Here is a 16,691-nt window from a genome sequence, read left to right as displayed (position 1 = left end):
CACATGGCGCCAAATACCGCTCTCTGACCACTCTTGAATTACTGTGACTCTATTCGAGACGAAAATGGCCAGTGTTGAAGGATGGTTTTTTTATCCAATACAGAATAATTTCGGAATCGGGCATGAAGTAAACATTTTCAACTGCAATGGTCATCAAAGCTCCAATCTCGGAAGCGACATTGTTTTGAGCGGTGCTACTTTGGATTTGGCTGCTAAAAGCCGACAAGAAACTCCACTGGGGTCAAAAGCACGAACATTAAAGCAGCAGCCATAGGCTCGCATCGAAATGTCTGAGAATCCATGATTTTGGATCCTCAAGGAAGTGGTCGTGTTTACGAATCTTCGGATTTGAATCGTATCTAACTTTGATAGATTAAATTTGAAATCTTCCCATGTGGAATTCAAATGCATAGGAATCGACTCATATCACTCTAATTTATTTATCCAAAGTTCTTGCAAAAGCATTTTGGCTTTGGTAATAATCGGGCACAAAAGGCCGAGGGAATCAAATAAACGTGATGATATTGACAAAATGTGTCTTTTAGTATCCTTCATATTTTGAAAACCTCCCTCAATAAAAAATTTGAAAATATCATTTCTTGGAGCCCATTGAGTTCCTAATACTCTTGCAGTTTCAGAATCTGAGTGTAGTAATTTTTCACTGCAACTTATTTCATTGAACTCTGGATGATTTGAAAACCATTTAGTAAATTAAAATCCTGCTGAACAGAGAATGGTAGTTACTTGATCTCGACAAATGAGAAGGCTATCCAAATCAGCAGCACCAGTTAGAAGATCATCCACATAAAAATCGTTGCGTATAACTTCAGCCTCAATTGGCGGAGTCTCTTTGGATAAATCACTTAAATGGCTAAGACAGTATATCGGCAAAAAAGGCACAGTAGATGTGCCATAAGTAACCGTTTTCAATGTGAAGATTAAATGAAAATCTTTATCTTTCTCGTCAAGTAAAACATGATGGTACATTTTGTCAATATCTGCAGTAGTAACATATTTATGTAGACGGAAACGAATTAGAGTGGAGTACAACTCTTATTGAATGGTTGGACCAACCAACAAGAGATCGTTGAGCGAAACATGGGACCAAGTCTTGCTCGAAGCATCAAAAACGACGCGAAGTTTTTTAGTTGTACTTTGCGGTCGGAAAACACATTGATGAGGAATGAAGTCCTAAGTCAAGATACTCTTCCATGAAGGAATTATACTTTTCCTTAGATGTGTCGTCACGAGAAAGTCTCCTTTCAAATGACGAACCCAAACGTTTCACATCTTTCTTGAAAGGTAAAGACACTTTAAAGTGTCCTGACGGTAAACGTCGCACATACTTTTGGAAATGTTGCTCACACTTAGTTTGCTCATCGGACCAAATCTTTATCGAATTATTTGGAATCTCTTCCAACTCTAACAATTGCATCAAGCGTTTCACTATTCCCTATTGAACTTTTTAAATGGCATACACTTGAAGCTAAGTTTGTCTATGCCTGTCGATGTCGGATCTGCGTGAACCAAGTTCTCGAAAAGACTTTCCGCTGAATTTATGGATTTTCATGTTTGGCAGTCTAGATTGATGCGATTGAGCGCAGAAAGAAGTCTCAGGCATACTACTCTTCCTATTTTTAGATAAAATTCCTAAGAATAGGGACTTTGCCGACACACATGAGTCTTCCAGTTCACCACGATCGTCGTTATCGGGATCTAGAATATCTAGTTCGGAATGTAAATGTATTGCCTCATCAGTATATTTGTTTAAAATGTCTAATCGACATTCTAATTCAAATGAATTGTAGGAAATTTTCTTTTCTCAGAAAGAAGTCTTAATTCTTTCAATATTTTTTGCCTTTTTTTCATTAGATTGGATATTTCCGTATCAGGATTACTTTGGCGTTTCTTACCACCAGCCATTTTAATATAAATCAAGAAGTTTAAATGAGATTTAAGCAACAAGAAACTTTAAACACCTTAGTATTTATTAAAGGTAGGTAATATGATAAGTTTATTATTAAATAAACTCTCGCTTTTCAATGAAAATATAGTGTCAGCTCTAAAATAGTATATTTAGACTATCTCAATTAGTTAATTTTAGTCCAGCATTTGATCACACACAAGAATTTCAATGTCCTGTAGCTCTAGGATAAAATCCCTGGACCAGGCCCGCCAGAACATCTGCTTGGGAGCGCAGAGCATCTGCCAACGCTTGGATAACCTCACCTTGTTGACTAGTAGATGCCCTGGTGTCAGAGCTTCATCGTCGTTGGGGCCTGGAGACAGCGGTGCTATGGGGCGACTGTTCAGCACCGCCTCTACTTCTGCCAGCATCGTCATCATCGCTTCTTGCGTCAGCAACACTTTGCCGACAACTCACAAAAGCAGGAACTTTGCCTGTTTTGCGGCTGCTTCCCACAGGCCAGCAAAATGAGGAGCCCTCGGAGGAATGAAGCTGTACGGCAATATACATTTTCGTTGGTGGTCTCCCGCGTATCTTCAACGTGATATCAACGGGACCACAAAAGTCTACGCCTACTATGAAGAATGGACGTAAGGCTCTCACACTAGGCTCCCTCTGCTGCTTCCAAATATTAGCACCTATATGAGACCACTCTAAGAAGCTCTTTATAAGAAGAATGATCAATTATTAATTTCAAAAGAATGCTATCAGAACATTCCTTATCTGTCTTTTTACAGTGACTAAAACTTTGGATTTTCTATCTTCCAATGATTTTTGTTCCTCAGTCAACTCAAAATGTTGGTTGACTTTCCATTTAGACACATCGTTTAATGGAAATTTGGTTCCTTCGAATCATATTGAAGATTTAAGTTCTTCAACACTGCATCCTCTTGACACTATGTCGGCTGCATTTTGTTTGGTGGGCACATGGCGCCAAATACCGCTCTCTGACCACTCTTGAATTACTGCGACTCTATTCGAGACGAAAATGGCCAGTGTTGAAGGATGGTTTTTTTATCCAATACAGAATAATTTCGGAATCGGGCATGAAGTAAACATTTTCAACTGCAATGGTCATCAAAGCTCCAATCTCGGAAGCGACATTGTTTTGAGCGGTGCTACTTTGGATTTGGCTGCTAAAAGCCGACAAGAAACTCCACTGGGGTCAAAACACGAACATTAAAGCAGCAGCCATAGGCTCGCATCGAAATGTCTGAGAATCCATGATTTTGGATCCTCAAGGAAGTGGTCGTGTTTACGAATCTTCGGATTTGAATCGTATCTAACTTTGATAGATTAAATTTGAAATCTTCCCATGTGGAATTCAAATGCATAGGAATCGACTCATATCACTCTAATTTATTTATCCAAAGTTCTTGCAAAAGCATTTTGGCTTTGGTAATAATCGGGCACAAAAGGCCGAGGGAATCAAATAAACGTGATGATATTGACAAAATGTGTCTTTTAGTATCCTTCATATTTTGAAAACCTCCCTCAATAAAAAATTTGAAAATATCATTTCTTGGAGCCCAATGAGTTCCTAATGCTCTTGCAGTTTCAGAATCTGAGTGTAGTAATTTTTCACTGCAACTTATTTCATTGAACTCTGGATGATTTGAAAACCATTTAGTAAATTAAAATCCTGCTGAACAGAGAATGGTAGTTACTTGATCTCGACAAATGAGAAGCGTTGAGCGAAACATGGGACCAAGTCTTGCTCGAAGCATCAAAAACGACGCGAAGTTTTTTAGTTGTACTTTGCGGTCGGAAAACACATTGATGAGGAATGAAGTCCTAAGTCAAGATACTCTTCCATGAAGGAATTATACTTTTCCTTAGATGTGTCGTCACGAGAAAGTCTCCTTTCAAATGACGAACCCAAACGTTTCACATCTTTCTTGAAAGGTAAAGACACTTTAAAGTGTCCTGACGGTAAACGTCGCACATACTTTTGGAAATGTTGCTCACACTTAGTTTGCTCATCGGACCAAATCTTTATCGAATTATTTGGAATCTCTTCCAACTCTAACAATTGCATCAAGCGTTTCACTATTCCCTATTGAACTTTTTAAATGGCATACACTTGAAGCTAAATTTGTCTATGCCTGTCGATGTCGGATCTGCGTGAACCAAGTTCTCGAAAAGACTTTCCGCTGAATTTATGGATTTTCATGTTTGGCAGTCTAGATTGATGCGATTGAACGCAGAAAGAAGTCTCAGGCATACTACTCTTCCTATTTTTAGATAAAATTCCTAAGAATAGGGACTTTGCCGACACACATGAGTCTTCCAGTTCACCACGATCGTCGTTATCGGGATCTAGAATATCTAGTTCGGAATGTAAATGTATTGCCTCATCAGTATATTTGTTTAAAATGTCTAATCGACATTCTAATTCAAATGAATTGTGGGAAATTTTCTTTTCTCAGAAAGAAGTCTTAATTCTTTCAATATTTTTTGCCTTTTTTTCATTAGATTGGCTATTTCCGTATCAGGATTACTTTGGCGTTTCTTACCACCAGCCATTTTAATATAAATCAAGAAGTTTAAATGAGATTTAAGCAACAAGAAACTTTAAACACCTTAGTATTTATTAAAGGTAGGTAATATGATAAGTTTATTATTAAATAAACTCTCGCTTTTCAATGAAAATATAGTGTCAGCTCTAAAATAGTATATTTAGACTATCTCAATTAGTTAATTTTAGTCCAGCATTTGATCACACACAAGAATTTCAATGTCCTGTAGCTCTAGGATAAAATCCCTGGACCAGGCCCGCCAGAACATCTGCTTGGGAGCGCAGAGCATCTGCCAACGCTTGGATAACCTCACCTTGTTGACTAGTAGATGCCCTGGTGTCAGAGCTTCATCGTCGTTGGGGCCTGGAGACAGCGGTGCTATGGGGCGACTGTTCAGCACCGCCTCTACTTCTGCCAGCATCGTCATCATCGCTTCTTGCGTCAGCAACACTTTGCCGACAACTCACAAAAGCAGGAACTTTGCCTGTTTTGCGGCTGCTTCCCACAGGCCAGCAAAATGAGGAGCCCTCGGAGGAATGAAGCTGTACGGCAATATACATTTTGGTTGGTGGTCTCCCGCGTATCTTCAACGTGATATCAACGGGACCACAAAAGTCTACGCCTACTATGAAGAATGGACGTAAGGCTCTCACACTATCAGTGGGTAAATTTCCCATCATTTGGGTCATCAGCTTTGGTTTAAATCGGTAGCAATTAACACAATTCCGAACAATCCTATTGCATTCATCCCGGGCATTTATTTGCCAAATTCGCTCAAGAGGCAAAGCTACTAGGGCCTTTGTACCAGCGTGACAATTTTTGAAATGTAAATCTCTCAAATATATTGAAACGATGCTTTTTTGGGCGTAAAAGGGGAAATTTCGTATTATGTGGTAATTTCGCACCTACTCTTAAAAGAGAAAATGTTCTTTTACACTAAAAGAAATTGTGCATAAATGGCGTTAATTTTTGAAGATTAGATTTTAGGCAGATTGATTTCTTTAGTTTAGAAATATGCTCTGAAAAACTGGATCTTTGAACAAACTCGACCAATTTCAGGAAAGACCAATTCAATTCTCAAGCTTTAAGACAGATACAATTTGGAATTTTTCGCTTCTTAACTCGATCAACGAATCAGAACCTATATGAGACCACTCTAAGAATCTCTTTATAAGAAGAATGATCAATTATTAATTTCAAAAGAATGCTATCAGAACATTCATTATCTGTCTTTTTACAGTGACTAAAACTTTGGATTTTCTATCGTTCCTCAGTCAACTCAAAATGTTGGTTGACTTTCCATTTAGACACATCGTTTAATAGAAATTTGGGTCCTTCGAATCATATTGAAGATTTAAGTTCTTCAACACTGCATCCTCTCGACACTATGTCGGCTGCATTTTGTTTGGTGGGCACATGGCGCCAAATACCGCTCTCTGACCACTCTTGAGTTACTGCGACTCTATTCGAGACGAAAATGGCCAGTGTTGAAGGATGGGTTTTTATCTAATACAGAAAAATTGCGGAATCGGACATGAAGTAAACATTTTCAACTGCAAAGGTCATCAAAGCTCCAATCTCGGAAGCGAGTTGTTTTGAGCGGTGCTACTTTGGATTTGGCTGTTAAAAGCCGACAAGAAACTCCACTGGGGTCAAAAGCACGAACATTAAAGCAGCAGCCATAGGCTCGCATTGAAACGTCTGAGAATCCATGAACTTGGATCCTCAAGGAAGTGGTCGTGTTCACGAATCTTAGGATTTGAATCGTATCTAACTTTGATAGATTAAATTTGAAATCTTCCCATGTGGAATTCAAATGCATAGGAATCGACTCATATCACTCTAATTTATTTATCCAAAGTTCTTGCAAAAGCATTTTGGCTTTGGTAATAATCGGGCACAAAAGACCGAGGTGATCAAATAAACGTGATGATATTGACAAAATGTGTCTTTTAGTAGCCTTCATATTTTGAAAGCCTCCCTCAATAAAAAATTTGAAAACATTATTTCTTGGAGCCCAATGAATTCCTAATGCTCTTGCAGTTTCATTTAGTAAATTTAAATCCTGCTGAACAGAGAATGGTAGTTACTTGATCTCGAATAATGAGAAGGCTATCCAAATCAGCAGCACCAGTTAGAAGATCATCCACATAAAAATCGTTGCGTATAACTTCAGCCTCAATTGGCGGAGTCTCTTTGGATAAATCACTTAAATGGCTAAGACAGTATATCGGCAAAAAAGGCGCAGGAGATGTGCCATAAGTAACTGTTTTCAATGTGAAGGTTTGTAAAGATGACTATCTTATGCTCTCCAAAGGATTAAATGAAAGTCTTTATCTTTCTCGTCAAGTAAAACTTGACAGTACATTTTGTCAATATCTGCAGTGGTCACATATTTATGTAGACGGAAACGAATTAGAGTGGAGTACAACTCTTATTGAATGGTTGGACCAACCATCAAGAGATCGTTGTGCGAAACATGGGACCAAGTCTTGCTCGAAGCATCAAAAACGACGCGAAGTTTTTTAGTTGTACTTTGCGGTCGGAAAACACATTGATGAGGAATGAAGTAATGTGGTTTATATGGAATTATATTATTTGTTATTTCCATATGTTCTAAGTCAAGATACTCTTCCATGAAGGAATTATACATTTCCTTAGATGTGTCGTCACGAGAAAGTCTCCTTTCTAATGAGAAAAATCGCCTGCTTGCAGTTTCAAATGACGTACCCAAACGTTTCACATCTTCCCTGAAAGGTAAAGACACTTTAAAGTGTCCTGACGGTAAACGTCGCACATACTTTTGGAAATGTTCCTCACACTTAGTTTGCTCATCAGACCAAATCTTTATCGAATTATTTGAAATCTCTTCCAACTCCCAGAATTTTCTAACAATTGCATCAAGCGTTTCACTATTCCCTATTGAACTTTTTAAATGGCATACACTTGAAGTTAAATTTGTCTATGTCTGTCAATGTCGGATCTGTGTGAACCAAGTTCTCGAAAAGACTTTCCGCTGAATTTATGGAGTTTCATGTTTGGCAGTGTAGATTGATGCGATTGAGCGCAGAAAGAAGTCTCAGGCATACTACTCTTCCTATTTTTAGATAAAATTCCTAAGAATAGGGACTTTGCCGACACACGTAAGTCTTCCAGTTCACCGCGATCATCGTTATCGGGATCTAGCCTATCTAGTTCGGAATGTAAATGCATTGCCTCATCAATATATTTGTTTAAAATGTCTAATCGACATTAAATTGGCTATTTCCGTATCAGGATTACTTTGGCGTTTCTTACCACCAGCCATTTTAATATAAATCAAAAAGTTTAAATGAGATTAAAGCAACAAGAAACTTTAAAGACCTTAGTATTTATTAAAGGTAGGTAATATGATAAGTTTATTATTAAATAAACTCTCGCTTTTCAATGAAAATATAGTGTCTGCTCTAAAATAATATATTTATACTGTCTCAATTAATTAATTTTAGTCCAGCAATTGATGACACACAAGAATTTCAATAATTTAGAAATTCTGTAAAATTTCGAAGTCTAAGGCATCCTTAAGTATTTGGTGTATATCGATAACCGGTAACACAATTAATCAAATTGAATAACCGGATATGGGTACTGAATTACTCATGATGTATGTGGCACTAATGAAGTTAAAATCAAAACAGTGGAAAATTGCAACAAATTAAAAGTATAAATTAAATAATTTGTGAACACGCAAAATAAAAAAAAAATTAATGGATATTTTTTGTTAATTTAACTTCTCCAGCGTAAAAGAAATTCAAAAGCGGAATAGTGTGCAATTAAAACAACAAAAACAATCGGAATGGCTGACAAGCAAAATGCAAAGCGGAATGAGAGAAGAAAAAACAAACTTAATTTGAAGGTAAGAATTAAGTTTGTGTTATGGCACGATAGCAGCAACAGAACAGATCACCACAGGTATATTATAAAAATTTTTGAAAAGAAAGCCAACTCTTCTTCTTCTTGGTAATTGCAGCAATTTAGCAAATTAGTTTTGAAGCAATTTAACAAAACAACCGACACTTTATATCCTGGGTTTCGCACCAAAATGTTCCAATTTAATTTAAGGGAAGTATCAAAACAAATACGGACACAGTTATCTTCAATTTTTTATTAATTTTTATTTAGTTTTATGGATTTTTGGTCTGGTAAGGAAGTCGAAGACGATGCGGTTAAACGGTGGCAAGTACAACAACTGAATTCAATTTTATTTTTCTTTATCCTAATTCTATTCTCTTTCTTTACAGCTAACATCGTTTAATCTTTCATACTATTTACATTCTACAATCTGCAACTATGGGAATTCATGAAGATTAACTATATTTACATTATGAAAAATTAAATAAAAAATAAAAATAAGAAACCAATAAAAAAAATTAAAAAAAATTAAATTCAAAAATAAAAGGAAAATAAAAGTATTATTACGCTCCAACAGTTGTAATTATTATAGTTTTTATGTCTATTGTTGTATCTGTTATCATTTTCTTCACTGCTTCCGGATCTATCATTGTATTTTCCCTTCTATATATCATAATCGTTTTTGTTATCGTTTCCAAAACTCTTTTCTGCACTCTGGCATCTTTAAACTGCCTCGTTTATATTGGCGCTTAAAAACGCCACTGGCCACCAGTGTATTTTTTTCTGTTTTTGCTGGCACGTAACAGAGCCAAAGCAGACATGAATAATGGGATTTCACTTATTTTCTATTATCTTAATTTTTTTCTATTATCATTAAATGTAAACAAGAAAACAAATGCTAAATAACAGCTCATAAAATATATGGTTCAACAGCTGATGTATCATGTGGTATTTTGGGATCTCTAGGTATTCGTATCGATAGCAATCGATTACACAACACAATATTAGAATAGATAAGAATAATTGTGTAGCTGCTGCTTTTTGTAGTACTTCAAGGAAATATTTTTAAATAAAAACCAGAATTGAATCCACCATCAAGCAAAGTAGTCGCGTTTCCTTTGGAGAAAGGCTGGAATCAATAGATCTTACGGTTTGCAGAAATTCAGAATGGGAAAAGTAATAGCATAATTCAGAGTCAGAAATTCTTCAAAGCAAAGTGCGTGTTCTTTTCGCGCACCCTTTCAGATTTCTTACCACCACCTTTGCACCTTTATACCCAGAAATATTTTAAAGATTCACAATTTGGTACTCTTTACTGAATTACTGGCCCTGGTGGCAGGGATGTCCATTGATGAGTTTGGTAAATCTATAGATGTGTTTCAAGCTGTGAAAATAGTAAAAAGAATCTGGTTGTTTGTAACACCTGCAGTTGTCAGTAACTGCTTTAGAAAATCCGGGTTCATAACCTCACTAGAGATTCTATTAATCATAATGCCATTGAATATCCTTTGATACGTAGATGATACCGTCTGCAACGATGGACTATAGATTTGATAGCATGGACAATGAATCCCGCAGATATATGTAGTGGTATCGGCAAGAGAAGTTGGGCACAGAAGTTGAGTCGTTTCCTGGAAGCGGTAACCTAAATAAATATTTATATTATTTTATACCCTCCACCATACTATGGAGGGTATATTAACTTTGTCATTCCATTTGTAACTCCTCGAAATACTCATGTCAGATCCAACAAAGTATATATATTCTTGATCAGCGTAAAATTCTAAGTCGATTTAGTGATGTCCGTCTGTCTGTCTGTCCGTCTGTCTGTCTGTTGTAATCACGCTATCTTTCGAATGAATTGAGATAGATGGCTAAAATTTTGCACACATGTTTATTTTTCCAGTAGGCAGGTTAAGTTCGTAAATGGGCCATGTAGGTCCACGTTTTCATATAGCCCCCATATAACGGTACCTCCCGATATTTGGTATTTTGATGATTTTAACGACATTATTCATGGGAATTGTTTCAAATTTGGTATTTGAAGTTCGTTATAGGAACTACAGTCTGTGACAGGTCTTCGTATAGGCCCCATATATCAGTACCTCCCTATATTCGGTATTTTCATGATTTTAGCGACATTATTCACCGGAATTGTTTGAAAATTGGTATTTGAAATTCGTACTGAATACTACAGTCTGTGACAGAAAATTGTCTGTGCTGGTCCAGGTCTTCGTATAGGCCCCATATATCAGTACCTCCCCATATTCGGTATTTTGACGATTTTAGGTACAATACCCACCGAAATTGTTTGAAATGTGGTATTTGAAGTTCGTAATGGATGCTACAGCCTGTGACAGAAAACTGTCTATGCTAGTCCAGGTCTTTGCACAGCTCCAATTTGACGGCACCTCCTTATATATTATATATGATTTTAGCTACATTATTTACCGTTTATTTCAAGTTTCCAATTTGAATATGGTAATAGCTTGTGACAAACAATGCCTATGTATGTCCACGTCGTATAGACCCCAATATGACGGCTATATTCGGTATTTTTAAAATTTTTACAGAATTTTTTAAGGATTTTATTTTTTAAAAATTTCCAAATTCGTTGGAAATGGTGGAGGGCCCGGCCGAACTTAGTGCTTTTTAACTTGTTTCATATATACATGTTTTACATAGTTTACACTTCATATATTTATATTAAAGTATTTCGTATTATTAATTATTCAATTTAGTTAAAAATACAGTTATTGCTCGACGTTAGAGTAAACTACGGATAAGTGCAACACAGATAAGTGCCAAGACCGCATAAGGGCATGTCATTGTATTTTTTCATATAACATCTTACAAGCCTGAAAGTAAATTTTTAGTACCTCTTTGTGTGCATAAATGTGCATCTCTAATACCTGATTTCTTGTTAACCCCACTACAAGCAGCAATAAAAGGAAATGAAATCAGCTGATATCGTTAAAAAGCACTGCAATTGGTAGAAGTGTTGGTTTTATATTTGTAAGTATTTTATTATTTTTTATTTACTTTTGATATTATAATGTTTTGTGTCTTTAACAAACAATCATGACCTCAAAAATCACACTAAGCATGAAAGAAAAGATAAACTTAATTGATGTTTTTAATAGGGGATACAGTCGGAATGCGCTTGCTGAAAAGTTTAAGATCAGTAAAAAAGGCAAAACAAAAACGAAACCAATAAAATGGTCCGTTAAATAAAATACAAATGCGCACAGATTCAACTCTATTTTATAAGTGTTTTATTGTTACAAAATTAATATATTACAAAGTAACTCAATGAAAATACAATAAAAACAACAGTAACATAAATGGATATCAATACCTCAGTTGATTCAATTTGCAAGTTTGAGTGAAATATGTATGTATGTATAGTAGGAATAAAATTGAAATTAATAAATTCATTGGAACAATAGTTGATAATTTGATGTTGGTTTTTCTCATTAAATAAAAACATTTTAAGATCCTTAAGTTTTGAGTTCGCGCCCACAAAATTTGTTCCATTGTCGCAGAAAATATCAGTTGGCAAGCCTCTTCTGCCTATCATCCTTTTCAGAGCAGCAATGAAGGCGTCTAGTGAAAAGTCCGACACAACTTCGACAGATTTGCTAGGCATACAAACACAGCAATATACGTCTTGTATGGTACCCTTCCTTTGATTCTCAAATACGTGTTTATGGGACCTCAGAAATCTACAGCACATCTGGCAAAGACTCAAGGGTTAAGTCGTTCAGCTGGTAAGTTTGATATTATTTGTTAAAGTAATTTCGGGCGATAACGTATGCAGTGTGGGCAGCGATTTACAATAGTCCGAAAAAGACTACCAAGGTTAATAATCCAAAACCGCATCCTGGCAAGCGAGACTAATGCCTTTGGGCCTGCATGATAATTTTTGATATGCAGATGTTGAATATAACATTTCACAAACTTGCTTTCTTTCGGTACTATCATTGGGTGTTTTTTGACTTTCCGAAATTTGACCAAGTTCTAAACGACCACCAACCTTTAAGATTTCAATCCCACTCGAGCAATCTATAAATGGATTAAAGCCTTTAAGAATACCCTCTGGATCTCTTTTTTTGGTTGCGCGACGTATATCGTCCTTGAAGTACTCTTGTTGAACGTGCCGAACAACTGCTAGTAACGCATATTCTAATTCTCTAGATACGATATCGGAGGGATTTAAGTGCGATGGTACGTGTCTCCAATTGCATCCATTTGTAGAATCTTGAATCTCTGATATTCTGTTGCCAACGAAAACCGATAGTGTGGAAGAATGTAGCTGAAGACAATGCAAAACTATTTGGGAGTCCGTCCACATGAACACTGAGCTATTTGGGATATGTTGAAGATTTCGAATTTTGGTATACAACCTGGATAGTAAATGAGCGCCACACAGTTCTAAAGATGGTAAAGACTTTCGTTTTGTTGGAGCGACCTTCGATTTTGCGATAAATAGCTGTACAGAAACGGCACCGGATCTGGATTTTACTCTGATATAAATACAACAACCATATGCTCTTATGGAAGAATCGCAGAAGCCATGTAATTGAATTGATTCTGGATCAGGCGACAAACAGTAACGAGGTATGTTAAGCATCGGTAATTGCTGAAGGTCATCGAGAAATCCTTGTCAGGCAGTATGAATATCTTGTGGAACAGATTCATCCCACCCTACCTTTAGTATCCAAAGTTCTTGAAGAATTATTTTATCCTTTATGATCAAGGGCGACACAAGTCCAAGTCGATCAAAAAGAGCTGATGACAAAGACAATATAGAGTTTTTGGAGACGATATCAGTTTTAAGTTTTGGGAAAAAGGAAAACAAAAATTTATCGTGTTGTTGATCCCAAGAAATTCCCAAGGCATTTGTAACAGTGGGGCCATCTAAGTTTAAATCTTTTACGGATTTATCGTGACGAAAGTTTTCGTGATTCGAATGACATTTGTCGAGTTCGAAACAACCCATTTTAAGCAGCTCTGTAACTTGATATTTAAGCTCGGCTAATCCCTCAATTGTTTCAGCGCCACCTAGAATGTCTTCTAACAGCACTGGCACCAATTTCAAAACGTTCAGAATATTCATCAGGAAAATAATGCAAAGCGCGGACTGCCAAAAAAGGTGCTGCCAAGGTTCCATAGGTAACAGTGTTCAAACAATAAGTTTTGACTCCTTCGTTGTTCGAATATTGCCACAAAATGTATTGAAACTTACGATCTTCTGAATTGATCAACACCTGCCTATACATCTTTACGATATCTGCTGTTACAACAAAGCGATATAGCCGAAAGCGCAGTAGCAGTAGGAAAAGTTCATCTTATATTGTGGGACCAATCATTAATATATCGTTGAGTGAAGTATCAGACAATGTAGCACACGAAGCGTCAAATACAACACGAAGTTTTGTGGAAGTGCTATTTGGTTTGAGCACACAGTGGTGGGAAATAAAATAATGAGGTTCGTCCAACTTGAGATTCCTTGAAGGGTAATTTAACTACAATTCCACCCGAAGATTCACGAAATACATCCTTTTTTAAAATTTTGATATGAAATATGTGGCGTGATGCAAAATGAAAGTTTGACTTCAAAATCAGTTACCCTTTGATATTGGTCGAACAATTATGTTTAATTTATGTATACGAATTGTCAATTCCAGAAATTTCAACACATTTTTTATGCCTTTGTAGATTGAGTCGTTGTGCAAACTCATCAGTAATAAAATTTATTTGTGAGCATGAGTCTAACAAAGCCCATCCCAATTTGTAGGATCCGAAATTGTCATAGACCATAGATGTAGCCAGTAGTACATGATGCGATGAGCTATACATATGTGTATGTACTGATGCAGATGCATCAGCAGAAGTAGGTAGTGCAGTAGGACGCGATCTTGGAGGTGGTTGGGAACGATGAAGCATCGTATGGTGAGAGCGAGCACAAGTTTTGCATTTGAAAGTTGATGGGCAATTTGTAACCTGGTGCCCCTTAGCTATTGTATAGCAGAGTCTTCTCCCTCGTCCGTAAAGACACGCCTCCCCCCCGGAAGCCCCCGCACACACCCATCTCTAGCATATGGCTCCTGAATAAGGGCAAAGGTTGCACCCATACGGAGTTTGACGCTCTTCATCCGGCACTCCCTGACTCGGTGATCGAAACCGAGACACCAATAACACGACTGCACTGAGTCCTGCCTCAGCACAATAAAGCGGAATCACTTAATGTAGTCGCCTTCCGTGCACAGCTTCTTTACCACCCTCTCAGTGCATTCCAACACCACATTTACCTTGGACTCCGTCGCACAAGACCTCCAAGGCCCACTTGCCAAGCGAACGCTCTTCCTGAAACTGTCAGGGGACAACATGTCGACAAAGTTCATGTCAAAAAGCTCCTGCATGAACTCGTCCGTCGTTATCTCAGCGTGCACTCGCTGGACGACAACCTTCGGGCCAAGCTTATCATTCAACGGTACCTCGAGGCCCACATCAGCAAACTACCTATTCGCGGCAATTTTCTCCCGCTCAGCAACCGACAGAGTGCGTATGACAGCACAGCACGCGTCTCCTTCACCTCATGGACCCTAACTTTTAGCGTAGGGCCAACCTCCTCCACCACCTTCTTGACCACCTCCTTACTCGGGGTACCTTCCTTCCCCTTCACCACCACGGACCAAGTCTCAACCAGCTTGACAACAGGCGCCACAATAGAAGGGACAGCTACAGGCGCAGCAGCAGACCCAGAGCATAGCCCTGGCTGATGGAAGCAACACCAGAAGGCCCCGGTACAGGGCACACACCACCCTTAGAAACGACACCCTCATACGCCTCCACCTTACCTCTCAACCTCTCATTTTCTACTATGGCGCGCATAAGCATCTCCTCGTATCTGCTCGCCAATGAGATCACCTCCCGCGTAGTCTCCGCACTGCACTGACTCTCGCAAAGCAAATCCAGCAGAGAATCAGTTACCCCTTTCATCTCCATGACCGAAACACCACCAGCAGATTTAGGAGCAGCTCTCTTAGCCCGAGAGCGGCTATTCCTCTGTGCCTCCCCCACACGCTCACTACCAGATAATGCATTATCTGGTTCACGGCCAGAACCAACAGTAGCAACAGCAGCGGCACCAGCAGGTACAGCACCGCCCACAACAGCAGCATCACCTGCCTTCAAAGGAGACCCCAAATTCTGCCTCTTGGACTCCTCTCCACCATCAGAGCTCTGCTCGCTCTCCGTATGGCGCAACCTACGCCCAGTAGGAGGAGGCATAAGCGCCACCGAACTGACCCCAATCTCCATGTTAGAAGCCTCGGTAACGTCACCGTCCACTGGCGAGACGTCCCCTGACTTCTTCTTCTTAAGTGCCTTCGGAGGCATGTCCTAGACACAAACCACCGAAATCTCTAGCAAACTATTGCCCAACAGATGTCACTATCACAGTCCAAAATCCAGTCCAAATCACAACCAAAAAAAAGTACTCACCAGCACAGAGTAAGGGGAGAGGAACCAAGTTCCAATCTAACCTCACTTACTATCTGCAACCAATGGAATGGCCAGACAATACCAACCAAAACCAACCGTCCAGAACCAATGACTCCCAAGGCAAACCAGAACACCAATGGCCACTGAGACACCAAATGCACCGAATGGCCACGAGACACCAAATCCACTTTCCACTATCACTTCCGCGCAAGGAACGTCTGTATATGGTGAGACACCGATGGAACACCCCAAGGGATTCCCCACCAACAACTTTATACGACTGACAGAGTCAGAAAATTTTAAATCTGCATTAAGAGCGAGAAAGAAAATTTCAATATCACTTCACCCGAATAACTATAACTTTTTCCGCAAGGCAAAATAACACGTCCGTTCTCTTCCGCAGCTCAACGACAAGTGAGCTAGGTGAATTATGGGCTCCGCCTAAGTCAGTTCTCATATAGGTACCAATTAAATGCATCGTCCCAAGGATATAGCCACCGTATCAAATGTTCCGCAGCGATCCAAAATTTTCAAAATGTATTCAGAAAAAAAAAACAAATTAATAACAAATATTTGGACACGTATTGTCTTTTTATTACGTGTCCAAATATTTGTTATTAATTTGTTTTTTTTTTCTGACATGCATTAAAAAATGCCACTCACTTCTTTTGATTTTCTCATCCGAGCTAATAACGCTTTGCCAATTTTAGTTCCCAATGGGACGAAGAGTTCGATGTTGACATCATAGAATTGCAAGGATCCGAGTTCGGAACGTCATGGAAGAAAGTTAAACTCCAGTTTGAAAA

At 38.3% G+C, this 16,691-nt stretch overlaps 1 protein-coding gene and 1 long non-coding RNA gene across 7 annotated transcripts in view; one reads left to right on the top strand and one right to left on the bottom strand.

Annotated features, from left to right (window-relative positions):
- LOC101892885 (putative FERM domain-containing protein FRMD8P1) overlaps nt 1-16,691 on the bottom strand; it is a 1,829,920-nt gene that overhangs the window by 206,142 nt on the left and 1,607,087 nt on the right. The gene's annotated exons all lie outside the window — the stretch shown is intronic.
- On the top strand, nt 8,117-8,690 carry LOC131806675 (uncharacterized). Its single transcript, XR_009344138.1, has 3 exons — nt 8,117-8,185; nt 8,264-8,436; nt 8,495-8,690. It is a non-coding gene; the product is annotated as an uncharacterized LOC131806675 (long non-coding RNA).

Source organism: Musca domestica, unplaced genomic scaffold (genome assembly GCF_030504385.1).
Source record: "Musca domestica strain aabys unplaced genomic scaffold, Musca_domestica.polishedcontigs.V.1.1 81, whole genome shotgun sequence".
NCBI lineage: Eukaryota > Metazoa > Arthropoda > Insecta > Diptera > Muscidae > Musca > Musca domestica.
The sequence above is the reverse complement of the archived record's forward strand: the minus strand, read 5'-3'. Positions and strand labels throughout refer to the sequence as shown.